At 38.6% G+C, this 14,093-nt stretch overlaps 1 protein-coding gene and 1 pseudogene across 8 annotated transcripts in view; one reads left to right on the top strand and one right to left on the bottom strand.

The window, feature by feature from the left end:
- The window catches only part of PHLPP2 (PH domain and leucine rich repeat protein phosphatase 2), a 126,402-nt gene that overhangs the window by 72,836 nt on the left and 39,473 nt on the right, over positions 1-14,093 (bottom strand). The window lies entirely within an intron of this gene.
- Positions 6,077-6,762, top strand: LOC143659993 (histone-lysine N-methyltransferase KMT5B pseudogene; annotated as a pseudogene).

Raw genomic sequence — 14,093 nt, 5'->3', positions numbered from 1 at the left:
TTATCTGCTTTCCAGCTTTACTATTTGATGGGGCAAGTTACAGCCTATCTAGAATATCTGATAATATCTACTTCCCAGGATTGTGAGGATTAAATGAGAAAAGCTATGTAATGTGATGAGCACTTTAAAGAGCTCATCAGAGTAAGAATGTAATAAGTGGTAGTTATGATAACAAGCATTCTGCCTTTAAAATCCTCTTTTCCTATATATAAGTATGCTCTCCAAGACAATTTTAACAACTTCTATAGCTTTAACATCCTCATGTACTTGAGTCCCAGACCTGTATTTCCTGAGCCCTAGTCCTACATTTCTTCTATCAGACATTCCCAATTGGATTTTTACCACCACTTAAAATTAAACATGCCTAAAACCAATTTCTTATCATCCTTGCAAACCAGCTACTTCTCAAAATTCAAGACTTGTCATACTCCCAAAACCTAAAAGTCAGCCTCAATTCATCAATTCTTTCCCTGAACTATCTTTTTCAATCAACCTTAAATTCTTACTGATTATTCCTACAAAACACCTCATATAAATTGTTCTTTCACATTCCTTAGTTCAGACTCCTATTAATTCATATCGGAATTACTATCCACACTGGTGCCAGATTCATTTTGCTCTGACTCACTCACTCACTGGGATCCTATTACTTCCTACTACCACCTACCAAATGAAGGCTAATAGTGCAAGGTCCCGAACAATCTGGACTCAAATTGTCATATTCACAGAACACACACTGAAATTACCAATCCCCCACCTCTGCCCTCCTTTCCATTTTTTCTTATTGAAATTCTGACAGTTTTTAAAGAACCACCTCAAATATTACTTCACAAAGACTTTCCTGATTTCTAGAGTTCTCCCTGATTTTCCAAAGAAAAACAAGGAATTGGACTATCCCTAGTACCTATTAAAATACACCATAAAGGTATATTAATTAGTTTTGGTACTGACACACAAAAATAGACAAACAGATCAATGTACGGAAGAGAAATAGACCCCTACCTGTATAGGAACTTAGAAACTACAAAAGTGATATTTCAAATCAGTTGGGCAAATTCCATAAATGTTGGGGGAAACTGGCCATCAGTGCAGAAAGAGTAAAGTTACATCATTAACTAAAACCAAATATTTTTAAAATATACAAGTACCGAAAGAAAATATAATTATGTTTATGACTTAAGAAAAGAATGTAAATGCATTAAAGGAAAAGTTTGATAAATCTGGCTAAAGTTTAAACTTTTGCAAAATAAGACTCGGAAAAGTTAAAGGATGGAAAAAATTAGTTTCAAATATAGTATCGAGAGAGTGAATTTTCAAAATATATATAGAAGTTCTTTACATCAATATGAAGACGATAACAAAAATATCTACAAAAATCTGAATGGGAAATTCAAAAGAAATCTAAATATCCAGTGAAATAAAATACTCAACTATACTAGTAATCAAGGAAGCAAAAACTAAAATAATGAGGTTATTATCTTATCCATTGGATTAATAAAAACTAAAAATGTTAATAATATTGGAAGGTGACAATGTGGGCACAGGGGTCCTCTGATATACTGATGGGAAGTATATTTGTTGTACAGTACTATACTAAGTATTAATATTTCAGATGTATATATTCTATAACCCAATAACTTCATGAAGAAACCAATGTGCACAAAGAGGCTACTTTACTATAATATTGTTTATAATATCTCAAAACTGGAAATATTGTAAATGTCCATCACTAGTGTGCTGGTTTGAAATTGATGTATCCTACAAAAACCATGTTCTTTTCTTGGAGGGGGGGGCGGGGTACATGATCTGGGAATCAAACCCAGGTTTCCCGCATGATAGGCGAGCATTCTACCACTGAACTACCCATGGCCCAGGCTATGTTCTTTTTTTTTTTTTTTTTTTAATTTTTTTTATTAATCAAAAAAAAGAAAAGAAATTAACACAACATTTAGAAATCATTCCATTCTACACATGCACTCAGTAATTCTTAGTATCATCACATAGATGTATGATCATCATTTCTTAGTACATTTGCATCGATTTAGGAAAAGAACTAGCAAAACAGCAGAAAAAGATATAGAATGTTAATATAGAGAAGAGAATTAAAATAATAATACTAATAATATATATATATAAATGAAAAAGAAAAAACAAAAACAAAAGATACAAACACACAAACAAACAAACAAAAAACCATATTTCAGGTGCAGCTTCATTCAGTGTTCCAACATAGTTACATTACACTTAGGTATTATTGTGCTGTCCATTTTTGAGTTTTTGTATCTAGTCCTGTTGCACAGTCTGTATCCCTTCAGCTCCAATTACCCATTATCTTACCCTGTTTCTAACTCCTGCTGGTCTCTGTTACCAATGATATATTCCAAGCTGATTCTCGAATGTCGGTTCACATCAGTGGGACCATACAGTATTTGTCCTTTAGTTTTTGGCTAGACTCACTCAGCATAATGTTCTCTAGGTCCATCTATGTTATTACATGCTTCATAAGTTTAGTCTGTCTTAAAGCTGCATAATATTCCATCGTAGGTATACGCCACAGTTTGTTTAGCCACTCGTCTGTTGATGGGCATTTTGGCTGTTTCCATCTCTTTGAAATTGTAGATAATGCTGCTATAAACACTGGTGTGCAAATGTCCATTCGTGTCTTTGCCCTTAAGTCCTTTGAGTAGATACCTAGCAGTGGTATTGCTGGGTCGTAATCCATTCTGCCATTCTATGTCTTTTGATTGGGAAATTCAGTCCATTAACTTTTAGTGTTATTACTGTTTGGATAATATTTTTCTCTACCATTTTGACTTTTGTATTATATATATCATATCTGATTTTCCTTCTTTCTACACTTTACTCCATACCTCTCTCTTCTGTCTTTTCATATCTGACTCTAGTGCTCCCTTTAGTATTTCTTGCAGAGCTGGTCTCTTGGTCACAAATTCTCTCAGTGACTTTTTGTCTATAAATGTTTTAATTTCTCCTTCATTTTTGAAGGACAATTTTGCTGGATATAGGAGTCTTGGTTGGCAGTTTTTCTCTTTTAGTGATTTAAATATATCAACCCACTGTCTTCTAGCTTCCATGGTTTCTGCTGAGAAATCTACACATAGTCTTATTGGGTTTCCCTTGTATGTGACAGATTGTTTTTCTCTTGCTGCTTTCAAGATCCTCTCTTTCTCTTTGACCTCGACATTCTAACTAGTAAATGTCTTGGAGAACGCCTATTTGGGTCTATTCTCTTTGGGGTGCGCTGCACTTCTTGGATCTGTATATTTAAGTCTTTCATAAGAGTTGGGAAATTTTCAGTGATAATTTCTTCCATTAGTTTTTCTCCTCCTTTTCCCTTCTCTTCTCCTTCTGGGACACCCACAACACGTATATTTGTGCGCTTCATATTGTCATTCAGTTCCCTGATTCCCTGCTCAAGTTTTTCCATTCTTTTCCCTATAGTTTCTGTTTCTTTTTGGAATTCAGTTGTTCCATCCTCCAGTTCACTAATTGTAGCTTCTGTCTCTTTAGATCTACCATTGTAGGTATCCATTGTTTTTTCCATTTTTTCTTCTTTGTCCTTCACTCCCACAAGTTCTGTGATTTGTTTTTTCAGATTTTCTATTTCTTCTTTTTGTTCAGCCCATATCTTCTTCATGTCCTCCCTCAATTTATTGATTTGGTTTTTGAAGAGTTTTTCCATTTCTGTTCGTATATTCAGCATTAGTTGTCTCAGCTCCTGTATCTCATTTGAACTATTGGTTTGTTCCTTTGATTGGGCCATATCTTCAATTTTCCGAGTGTCATCCATTATTTTCTGCTGGTGTCTGGGCATTTGATCAGATCTCCCTGGGTGTGGGACCCAGCTGGTTGAAAGGTTTTTCTGTGGAATCTCTGGGCTCTGTTTTTCTTTTCCTGCCCAGTAGGTGGCGCTCGTGGCGGTCGTTTGTCTGCGGGGCAGTCGGCCCGGGAAACCGCGCGTGGAGGCGGGGGTCGCTGGCCGTGGCTTGGGGGAGTGCCGGTCCAAATTGCCCAGCTGGCCCGAGACGCCAAGCGTGACAGGAGGGCCCCGCTATCCAATGTTCCCAGTCAGACTGGGGAGCCACGTGCATGGAGGGGACCCCAGTCGCCAGCCACCCCAGCTGGGAAAACGTGCACCCCTCGGGTATCTCACCGCAGTGGATTCTCCCTACCCGTTCAGCCGTTCCAGAATGGGGTACGCTGTCTTTTTTGGTCTCTGTCGTGACTCCGGGAGCTGTTTCGTATTGTTTCTGTTTCTTTAGTTGCTTTTCTGGAGGAGGAACTAAGACCCGCACGTCTTACTAAGCCGCCATCTTCTCCGGAAGTCCAGGCTATGTTCTTTTAATCCTAATTCAATCTTGGGGTGGCAGACTATTGTCTAGTCTGATCTTTGATTAGATTGTTTCCATCGAGATGTGGCACACCCAACCAGGTGCGTGATCTTTTGACTAGATTATTTCCATGGAGGTGCAGCCCCACCCATTCAAGGTGGTCTTAATTAGTTTACGGGAGTCCTTAAAAGAGGAAACATTTTGGAGAAAGCTCAAATGCAGATATTTGGAGATGTCTGGAGTGCTGACAGAGATGTCTAGAGAAGTCATATGAACCAGGACACAGACGCTTGAAGAGAAGAAATCTCCCACCCCGAGAGATGCTAAGCTAAGAGATAAAACCCAGGGCTTTGCCCTGGGGAAGCTAAGTGAGGGCCCACAAATGCTTGGAGAGAAAGCCACTGGAAACTTTTCCTTTAATGCATTTACATTCTTTTCTTAAGTCATAAACATAATAAAAAGAAGCTGGAAACAATGAACTGGGAGCAAAGACCTCAGACATGAGCCGCATGCTTTCCCATATGACAGACCTCGGCCTTTCTTCAGAGTCAAAGTATCCATCTCTGGATGCCATAGTATGGACATTTTTGTGGCCTTAGAACTGTGACTTGTAACTTGATAAATCCCCTTTATAAAAGCCAATCCATTTCTGGTATACTGCATTCCAACAGCTTTAGCAAACTAAAATAACTAGGGAAATGTTTACAGAAATGATAACAGATATGATATACAATACTAGGCAATCTTTAAAAATTCTTATAGAAGGCAATTCTATAAATGCTAATAAGGAAAGATCTCCAAGATATACAGTTACGTGAAAAAAGTATGGCGCCAATACCAAATGATAACTTTTATGTAGAAACAAAACTATATATTTCTACAAACATGTACTGCATCAAGATCCTTGAACATTTAATTCTGCCATGTACATTTCCAAACAAGGATATTCACTTATGTAACCATCTTGACTAATCAAGTTCCAGAAACTTAACACTGACATAAAGCCGACAGTCAATATTCTGTTTTTTGTGTGTCCCAATAATGTTGCAGGACAGTGAACGTCTACAGGCACAGGTGGCAAGACTCAGGGCTATGAGGTGAGGATGGCTGGGGGCCAGAGGCAGCACCAGGTGGTACAAAGACCCAGAATGTAGAATCCCACAGTCGGCAAATACTTTTTGGGACCCATGGCCACATGTGAGGAGGAGAGAATACTGAAATTATTCTCTAAGCAATTTAAAGAACGTGATTAAATGTACCTGGGACAGGCTACATGTGGGAATGAAGTAATTGGGAGAATCCAAGAACATGGTGGTGAACAGCAGGAGAAATGTAAGCAAGTTGTCTAATGACGGACAAAATTACAACATGTAAGTAAGGACACCCTGAAGATTGGCAAAAGTGCACTCGAGAGGAGGTCAAGCATATGTAACAGTAATTTGGGATTTGAAGGACACACTTCATATATATTATCTCCCAGAATATCTGCAGAAGAACTTTGTAAAAATAATAACACTGCTACCAGTTTGGTTCTTGACTCCTATTTAAGTTTTCAAACCCACAAAGTGAAAAATAGTGTCTTTCCTTCAAGGATCTCAAGGCATTTTTCAAAATCTGACAATTTTCCTCAGAACATCCCTTTGAGATTTTGGATTACTAAAGGAAGACAAGAACTAAAAGAAATTATTGACTGTTTATAGAAAAATAAACACATGGAGAAAGCCTTCCTATGTTTGACTTCAGGCAAACGGGTGTAACATTATTTTTCTAACAAGAACAAAATGCAAGAGAAACTATTCAAAGAACATGTATTTACGTACTTGCAAATGTTTGCAACTGACAGAGGATTTGAAACATGGCCTTGTAATAGATACTTGGAACAAAACAGAGCCAAAATAGTCACAAAGAGAGTGGAAATGAACTAACAAAGCAGAGTTACTGCTGGGGTGTACTAACAAACTTGCAGAAATTGAGGAACACGTGCCACTTAGACATGGAGAAAATAACTTCACTGTCATGTATCTTACAAGGAAAAACTGCTCAAGTCTGGCTTGATCTGCTGCACTTAGAAATCAAGACTGTAGGCCCAACTGTATGTCTGTGTCAACTGGTCAAGGTACAGCATGTATGAAGGATCTGATACACACTGAACGTAGAGAAGAAATTTTTTGCTATTATGGAGAAAGATTTGGATTTTGGAGAAAATAATGAGTTTTGCAAGTGCTACCCTTGTGAAAGACACGGAACTGGAGCTTTTAAATCCAGAGTAGGGGAACTCTTCCAAGAAGATGGCAGAATGCTGAGTTCACCCCTGCGCCACAGAATGAGAGAAGGGACAAAAAACAACAGGGGCCACAGTTCCAGGGTACAAGTGAACAGAGCAGGTCTTCTACATTATATAGGGAAGTCATGAATGAAAAAGTAGAGAAACTAATATGGAGAGACTAGGGTGAGTGAACTCGGGCCTGACCAAACCAAGGGCAAACGGCAGCGCATGAGGAAGTGCGGGTCTGAGAGAGCATACTGTTCCTCCACTCCAGCCTACCTCAAGCAGCTAGTCTGGGAGATCTTCCCACACCCCCACAGCCAGGAGCACCTGTGGGGAACCTGGAAGGGTGCCAAGAATAGCCACTCTGTTGTGTGCTGGGACTGGCCACCTGCTGTGTGCCAGGACCAGTCACCAGGCATTTCCTGGCTGAATGTGGTCAGTGCAAACCAAACTACCCAGCTCCACAGCCAAGATCATCCCAAGTGGGAGCCTGGAAGCCACCAGACCCATCAGGCCCATAAATGGAGTCTCCACTAAGGTGCATACTGCTCACCCCCCAGCCCTGGGGCTGGCAGCTCTCAGCATGCACAGAAACCAGTGGCCCTGGTTGGAATCACATCAGGTCTCCATATTGCTAAGAAAATGGCCATAGTTGGGGTGAGGTAGGCCTGAGGGGAGAGGTGGCTCAAGAGTACCAAGTGTTGGGAAGCCTCAAGGAGAACTGCTTCCCCTCCATGAGATCTGGGCCTTGCTTTAGCAGGGAATCACTGACAAACCAAGTGCAAAAGGGGAACTTCAACGTAAACCTAAGCAAATACAAAACCTCAGATGAGTAAAGGAAACCAACATGCAAAATAACAATATCAAGATGATCAAATGTGCTGAACACAACAGAAAATGACAAAGCACATGAAGATTCAGGCACATGTGGCCAAGCCAAACATCCAAATATAAACATTGGAGGACATGGAATTTGGAACAACTAATGAAGGATGCTCATAAAGACTAAAGGATACTATAGATCAAATTAAAAATATACTAGAGTCCCAACAACAGACGTGAAGAGGTGGAAGAAAGAATAAGTGAGCTAGAAGATAGGACAACTGAACTGAAGTACACAAAAGAATAAATGGCAAGAAAGATGGAAAAATGGAATGGGATTTAAGGGAAATAATTGAGAACAAGAAGAGCACAAATACGAGAATCATTACTGGGACTTCTAGGAACATAGCAGAGCAGAGTGAACTGAATATACTCCTGCTCCATGGAACAAGATACGGGACCGAGAGAAAATTACCAGGACTACAGTCCTGGGCCGTGAGTAAACAAACAGGGTCTCTAGGGTATTTGGGGGAAAAGAGAGGTGGGGGGATGAGGATGGGTGGGTTGTGTCAACTGGCTGTGATCCCTACCAGGGGTGGGCTGTGATGTTAGGGGGGGTGCAATCTGAGGGAAATGATTGTCCCTCCACTCCAGACTGACCCACTGCCATCTGGGGAAAACAACGTGGGCAGGTCTGCAGTTGACAGCACCCATGGGGAACCCAGATGGGGACCCAATCATCTGCTGCAGGGGACCAGGCCTCTGGGTGCTGGGAGTGATCACCTACCCAGGTGAAAGAAATAGCCGAACTCTAAGATGCAGTATCTGGCAGATCCGCTGGGTGCTGGGCGCTAGGATCAGGACTGGTTGGCTGCCCAGTCCTGAGGGTTGGGACTGGCAGTCTGGCCACCAAGGGCCAGCAGGAGCATACTGCCATGCACACCACGCAGTCTTCCAGTGAGAGGGGCGAGCATGAGGGAGGAGGAGCCTCAGGCACACCACCTGTTGGTGAAAAGTGGTAAGGACAAGCCAGGTGCTGCAACGAGGGAAGGGGTAGCCTGAGAGAAGGAGGTGACCTGGAATCACCACCCGCTGGAGAGAAGGGATTAGTGCTAGCAGATTAACTCCCTATCTACCTAGGTTTTAATTTTTTTTCCTAAAATTATTCTTTTCCCCTTCTTCCTTTTCTAACATATTTTTAAATATTTTTATTAGAAGTGTAAATTGTTTTTTATTTTTAATTTTCACTTATATTTTATATTTTAATGTTTTTTATTGATTTTTTATTTCTTATTCTACATGTTATTTTTTTGTTATTCCATTTTATTTCATGTCTTATTGTTTAGTTTACTCTTTCATTTTTAAATTTTCTCTGACTTTTGTGGGCACCAGTCTGAGTTCACTCCCAATACATTTTGGGTGCCTTCTTCTGACTCTGGGGCCTACTACTGTTGAGGGGTGTTTTGTTGCTGTGCTCGTTGTTTTTTCATATTTTTATTATATTCTTATTTTAATTATCCTTTTGGTAGGTGTATGATCCAGGAGTTGCACTGGTCTCCTGCGTGGTGGGCAGCCGTTCTATGACCGAGGTACCTGTGTTCCTAGGCAGAGTTTCTAATAGACCCTCAAGTTTAATTGTACCCCCTACATGAGATTCAGACCTTGATTTGGCAGGGAATAACTGACAAACGAAGCGCTAAAGGAAAATTTCGATGCCAAACCAAGAAAATACAAAACTTTAAACAAGTGAAGGAAACCAACTTGCAAAATAACCATATTAAAATAATCAAATGCCCAGAACACAGTAGAAAATCACAAAGCACATGAAAATTCAAGCAGAAATGGCCCAACCAAACAACCAAACCAAAACTCCAGAGGAGACACAGAATATGGAACTACTCAAGGATATTTAGAAAGAAATAAAGGATAAGACACTAGAAGAGCATAAAGAAGAATTCAAAAGATTAGACAGAAAAATGGCAGATCTCACAGAACTGAAAGACACAGTAGATCAATTCAGAAATGTACTATAAACACATGACAGCAGATTCAAAGAAGAAGGAAGAAGACAGAACAACTGAAGCAGAAGGAAGAAGATAGAAGACCTGAACTAGACTGCACAAAAGAACAAATGGCAACAATGATGGAAAAACATGCAACTGGATTTTTGGGAAACGACAGACAACAAGAGGTGCACAGATATAGTAAGAATCATTGGTGTCTCAGAAGGAGAAGAAGAGTAAAGCATTGGGAAAGTTAGATCAAGATATCATTGGGGAAAACTTCCCAACCCTTATAAAAAGCATAACTACGAAAATCAGAGGCTCAACTTGCTCCAAACAGAATAAATTTGATGTGTCTTAGAGTAGGTGTATTCAGATTTATTCTATTTAGAGTAAGTTGGGCCTGTGATTTTCATATTTATGCTTTTTACAAGGGTTGGGAAGGACACATACTAATTAAACTTCAAAGGCTGAAGAGAAACAAAGTCCTGAAAGCAGCAAAAGAAAAGCAATCTGCTACATACAAGGAAAACACATACAACGAACTTCAGATTACACAGCAGGCACTATGGAAGCAAGAAGGCAATGGTATGATATTTTAAATCCTAAAGAGAAAAGAATTCAGCCAAGAATTCTTTATCCAGTCAAGTTATTCTTCAAAATTGAGGGAGAGATTAAAATCTTGAAAGACAAACAAAGAATCTCTAGTCAACAAGAGACTTGCCCTACAAGAAACACTAAAGGTACTTCTATCAGATGAAAAAAACAATCAAGAGAAGGAGTTCTGGAGTAGAGCACAGAACTGAAGATTACAAGTAACAGTTATTTAAAGGACAAAACAGAGAAGGAAAAGAATATATATATATGATAAGTAAAAACTAAAGGATAAGACAGTACAGTCAAGAACTGCTTTTACGGTAACTACTTTTAATGTTAACAGACTAAATTCACCAACTAAAAGATACATATTGGCAGAATAGATTTTAAAAAATGATCTATCTATATGCTATTAACAAGAGACACATCTCAGACTCAAGGACACAATTAGATTGAAAGTGAAATGATGGAAGTATAACCAAAAGAAAGCAGGAGTATCTACACTAATATTGGATAAAACAGACTTTAAATGTAAAGACATCATAAGAGACACAGGAGGATAATACACATTAATAAAAGGGAATAACAACAATCATAAATGTGTATGCTCCCAATCAAGGAGCTCCAAAGTACATGAAGCAAACACTGGCAAAACTGAAGGGAACTACAGACATTTCAACATTAAGAGTGGGAGACAATCAAAACCACAATAAGATAACATTTCACACCTACCAGAATGGCCATTATCAATAAAACACAAAACGACAAGTGCTGGAGAGGATGTGGAGAAAGAGGCACACTTATTCACTGTTGGTGAGAATGTCAAATGGTACAACTGCTGTGGAAGGTAGTTCAGCAGTTCCTCAGGAAGCTGAGTACAGAATTGCCATAAGACCGAGCAATACCATTTATAGGTATCTACCCAGAGGACATAAGGGCAAAGATACAAACGGACATTTGCATACCAATGTTTATAGCTGCATTATTTACAGTTGCCAAGACATGGAAACAGCCCAAATGCCCATCAACAGATGAGTGGCTAAACCAGTTGTGGTATATACATACGATAGAATATCATACAGTTGTAAGACAGGATAAAGTTATGAAGTATGTAACAACATGGATGGACCTTAAGGACATTGTGCTGAGTGAAATTAGCCAGAAACAAAAGGATAAATACCGTATGGTCTCACTGATATGAACTAACATTAATGAATGACCTTGGATAATTGCAGTTAAGAACAGAGGTCATTAGGAGATAGAAATAGGGTAGCTACTGGGTAACTGGAAGTGAAGGGATACAGATTGTGCAGCGGGACTGATTATAAAAATTCAGAAATGGATAGCACAATACTACCTAACTGTAATACAATCATGCTAGAACACCGAATGAAGCTGAATGCAAGAATGATAGAGTGAGGAGGCCTGGAGGCACAAAGGAAATCAGAAGGAAAGATAGACAATAAAGACTGAGAAGGTATAACTAGGAATGCCTAGATTGTATAATGATAGTGACTAAATGTACAAATTTAAAAATATTTTGCATGAAGAAGAACAAAGGAATGTCAATAATGCAGGGTATTGAAAATAGATGGTAATTAATATTTTAAAACTGTAACTTATGGTTGATACTAAAGCAAAAAATGTTTATTTGGTACAAAATTTATATTTTGACTAGTGTATTCCCTAACATATCTTATTTGGACAGCTTAATTGAACATCATAAGTATATGGAACCTTGAGTAGGTTCCATATACTTATGAGTATATGAGTAAATGAGATTTTGTAGGTTTGTCCAGAGTGATGCCTTGATAAATCCCACAAATTGAACAGTGAATAAAAAAGTATTTACAAAATCCCCTTGGAGAATGGTGAGGAAGGGGGAAAACTCATCTTTCCCAAGTGGAGAATTCTTGATATTCTCACAAGCAGTGGGGACAACCAAAGCAATAGGCTGAACCCCCAATCTTGGGGTTTGTTGATATGAAACTTAACCCAACAAAGGATGGCTAAGCCTACTCAAAATCAGGCCTAAGAGTCACCCCGAAGAGAACCTCTTTTGTTGCTCAGATGACGCCTCTCTCTCTCAGCTAACACAAGCAAACTCACCACCCTCCCCCTTTCTACATGGGACATGACTCCCAGGGGTGTGGATCTTCCTGGCAACGTGGGACAGAAATTCTAGAGTGAGCTGGGACTCAGCATGAAGAGATTGAGAAAACCTTCTCCAACCCCAAAGGAGAAAGAGAGAAATAAGACAAAATAAAGTATCAATGGCTGAGAGATTCCAAACAGAGTCGAGAGGTTATCCTGGAGGTTATTCTTACACATTAAATAGATATCACCTTTTTAGTCAAGGCGTAATGGAGAGGCTGGAGGGAACTGCTTGAAAATGTAAAGCCGTGTTCCAGTAACCATGTTTCTTGAAGATGATTGTAGAATGATACAGCTTTCACAATGTGACTGTGTGATTGTGAAAACCTTGTGTCTGATGCTTCTTTTACCTACCTTATGGACTAGATAAGTAAAACATGTGGATTAAAAATAAATAAATAATAGGGGGAACAATGTTAAAATAAATTTAGTAGATTGACATGCTAGTGATCAATGAAAGGGAGGGGGTAAGGGGTATGGTATATATGAATTTTTTTGTTTTCTTTTTATTTCTTTTTCTGAATTGATACAAATGTTCTAAGAAATGATCATAATGATGAATGTACAACTATGTGATGAAAAAATGTTCATATTGTATATTGATTGGTTTTATTAATAAAAATTTAAAAAAATAAAATAAATAATGAGAGACTTCAATATACCATTCTTTACTATAGCAGAACAACCAGAAAAAGGATCAACAAGGAAACAGAGAACCAGAACAATGGGATAAGTGAATTGGACCTCGTAATACAGATCATTATACCCCAAAACATCAGGATATACATTCCTCTCTAGTGCACATGGAATGTTTTCCAGGATAGATCATAAGCTGGATCACAAACTGAGTCTTTACAAATTTAATAAAACTGAAATTATCCAAAGCCCTTTCTCTGACCACAATAGTATAAAGCTGGAAATTAATAATCACAAAAGAACCAGAGCTTTCACAAATATATGGAGATTAAACAACACACTCTTAAATAATCAGCGGGTCAAGGATAAAATTGCTAGAGAAACTGATAAATATCTGGAGACAAATGATAATGAGAATACAGCATATCAAAACTTATGGGGGGGAAATAAATAAATAAATAAATAAAACTTACAGGGACAGCAAAGGCAGAGCTGGGAGGGAAATTTATTACACCAAATGCCTATATTAAAAAAACAAGACAGAACAAAACTTGAGGACTTAACTGTTCACCTGGAGAATTTATAGAAACAGCAAATTAACCTCCAAAGCAAATAAAAGAAGCAGAAATAAACAAACTCGAGAATAAAAACATCAGAAAGAATCAACAAGACCAAAAGATGGTTCTTTGAGAAAATCAGTAAAATTGATGAACTCCTAGCTAGACTGAGAAAGAAAAAAAAGAGAAAGTACACGAAAAGCAAAATGAGGAATGAGAGGTTTGTTACCAAGGACCCTGAAGAAATTTTAAAAATCATAAAAGAATACTATAAACAACTCTACACCAACAAACTAGAAAATTTAATGAAATGTGCAAATTCCTAGAAACACAAACTACTGATACTGACTCGAGAAGAAAAAGATCTCAACAAACCCATTACAAATAAAGAGAGTCAATCAGTAATCAAAAATTTTCCCACAGAGAAAAGCCCAGAACAAGATGGCTTCACATTTTGACAAACAATCCAAAAGAACTAACACCTATACTACCCAAACTCTTTCAGAAATTTGAGGGAAAAGGAATACTAATGAACTAATTTTATGAAGCTAACATCACTCTAATACCAAAATCAGATAAAAACGTTACAAGAAAACAAGGCTGGGCCAAGATGGTGGCTTAGTAAGGTACGCGTGTCTTAGTTCCTCCTCCAGAGCAACTACTAGGTGAACAGAAACAGTGCAGAAAAGCTCCCGGGGCCACGGCA

The sequence above is a fragment of the Tamandua tetradactyla genome, chromosome 16 (genome assembly GCF_023851605.1).
Source record: "Tamandua tetradactyla isolate mTamTet1 chromosome 16, mTamTet1.pri, whole genome shotgun sequence".
NCBI lineage: Eukaryota > Metazoa > Chordata > Mammalia > Pilosa > Myrmecophagidae > Tamandua > Tamandua tetradactyla.
This window is presented reverse-complemented; position numbering and strand designations above follow the sequence as displayed.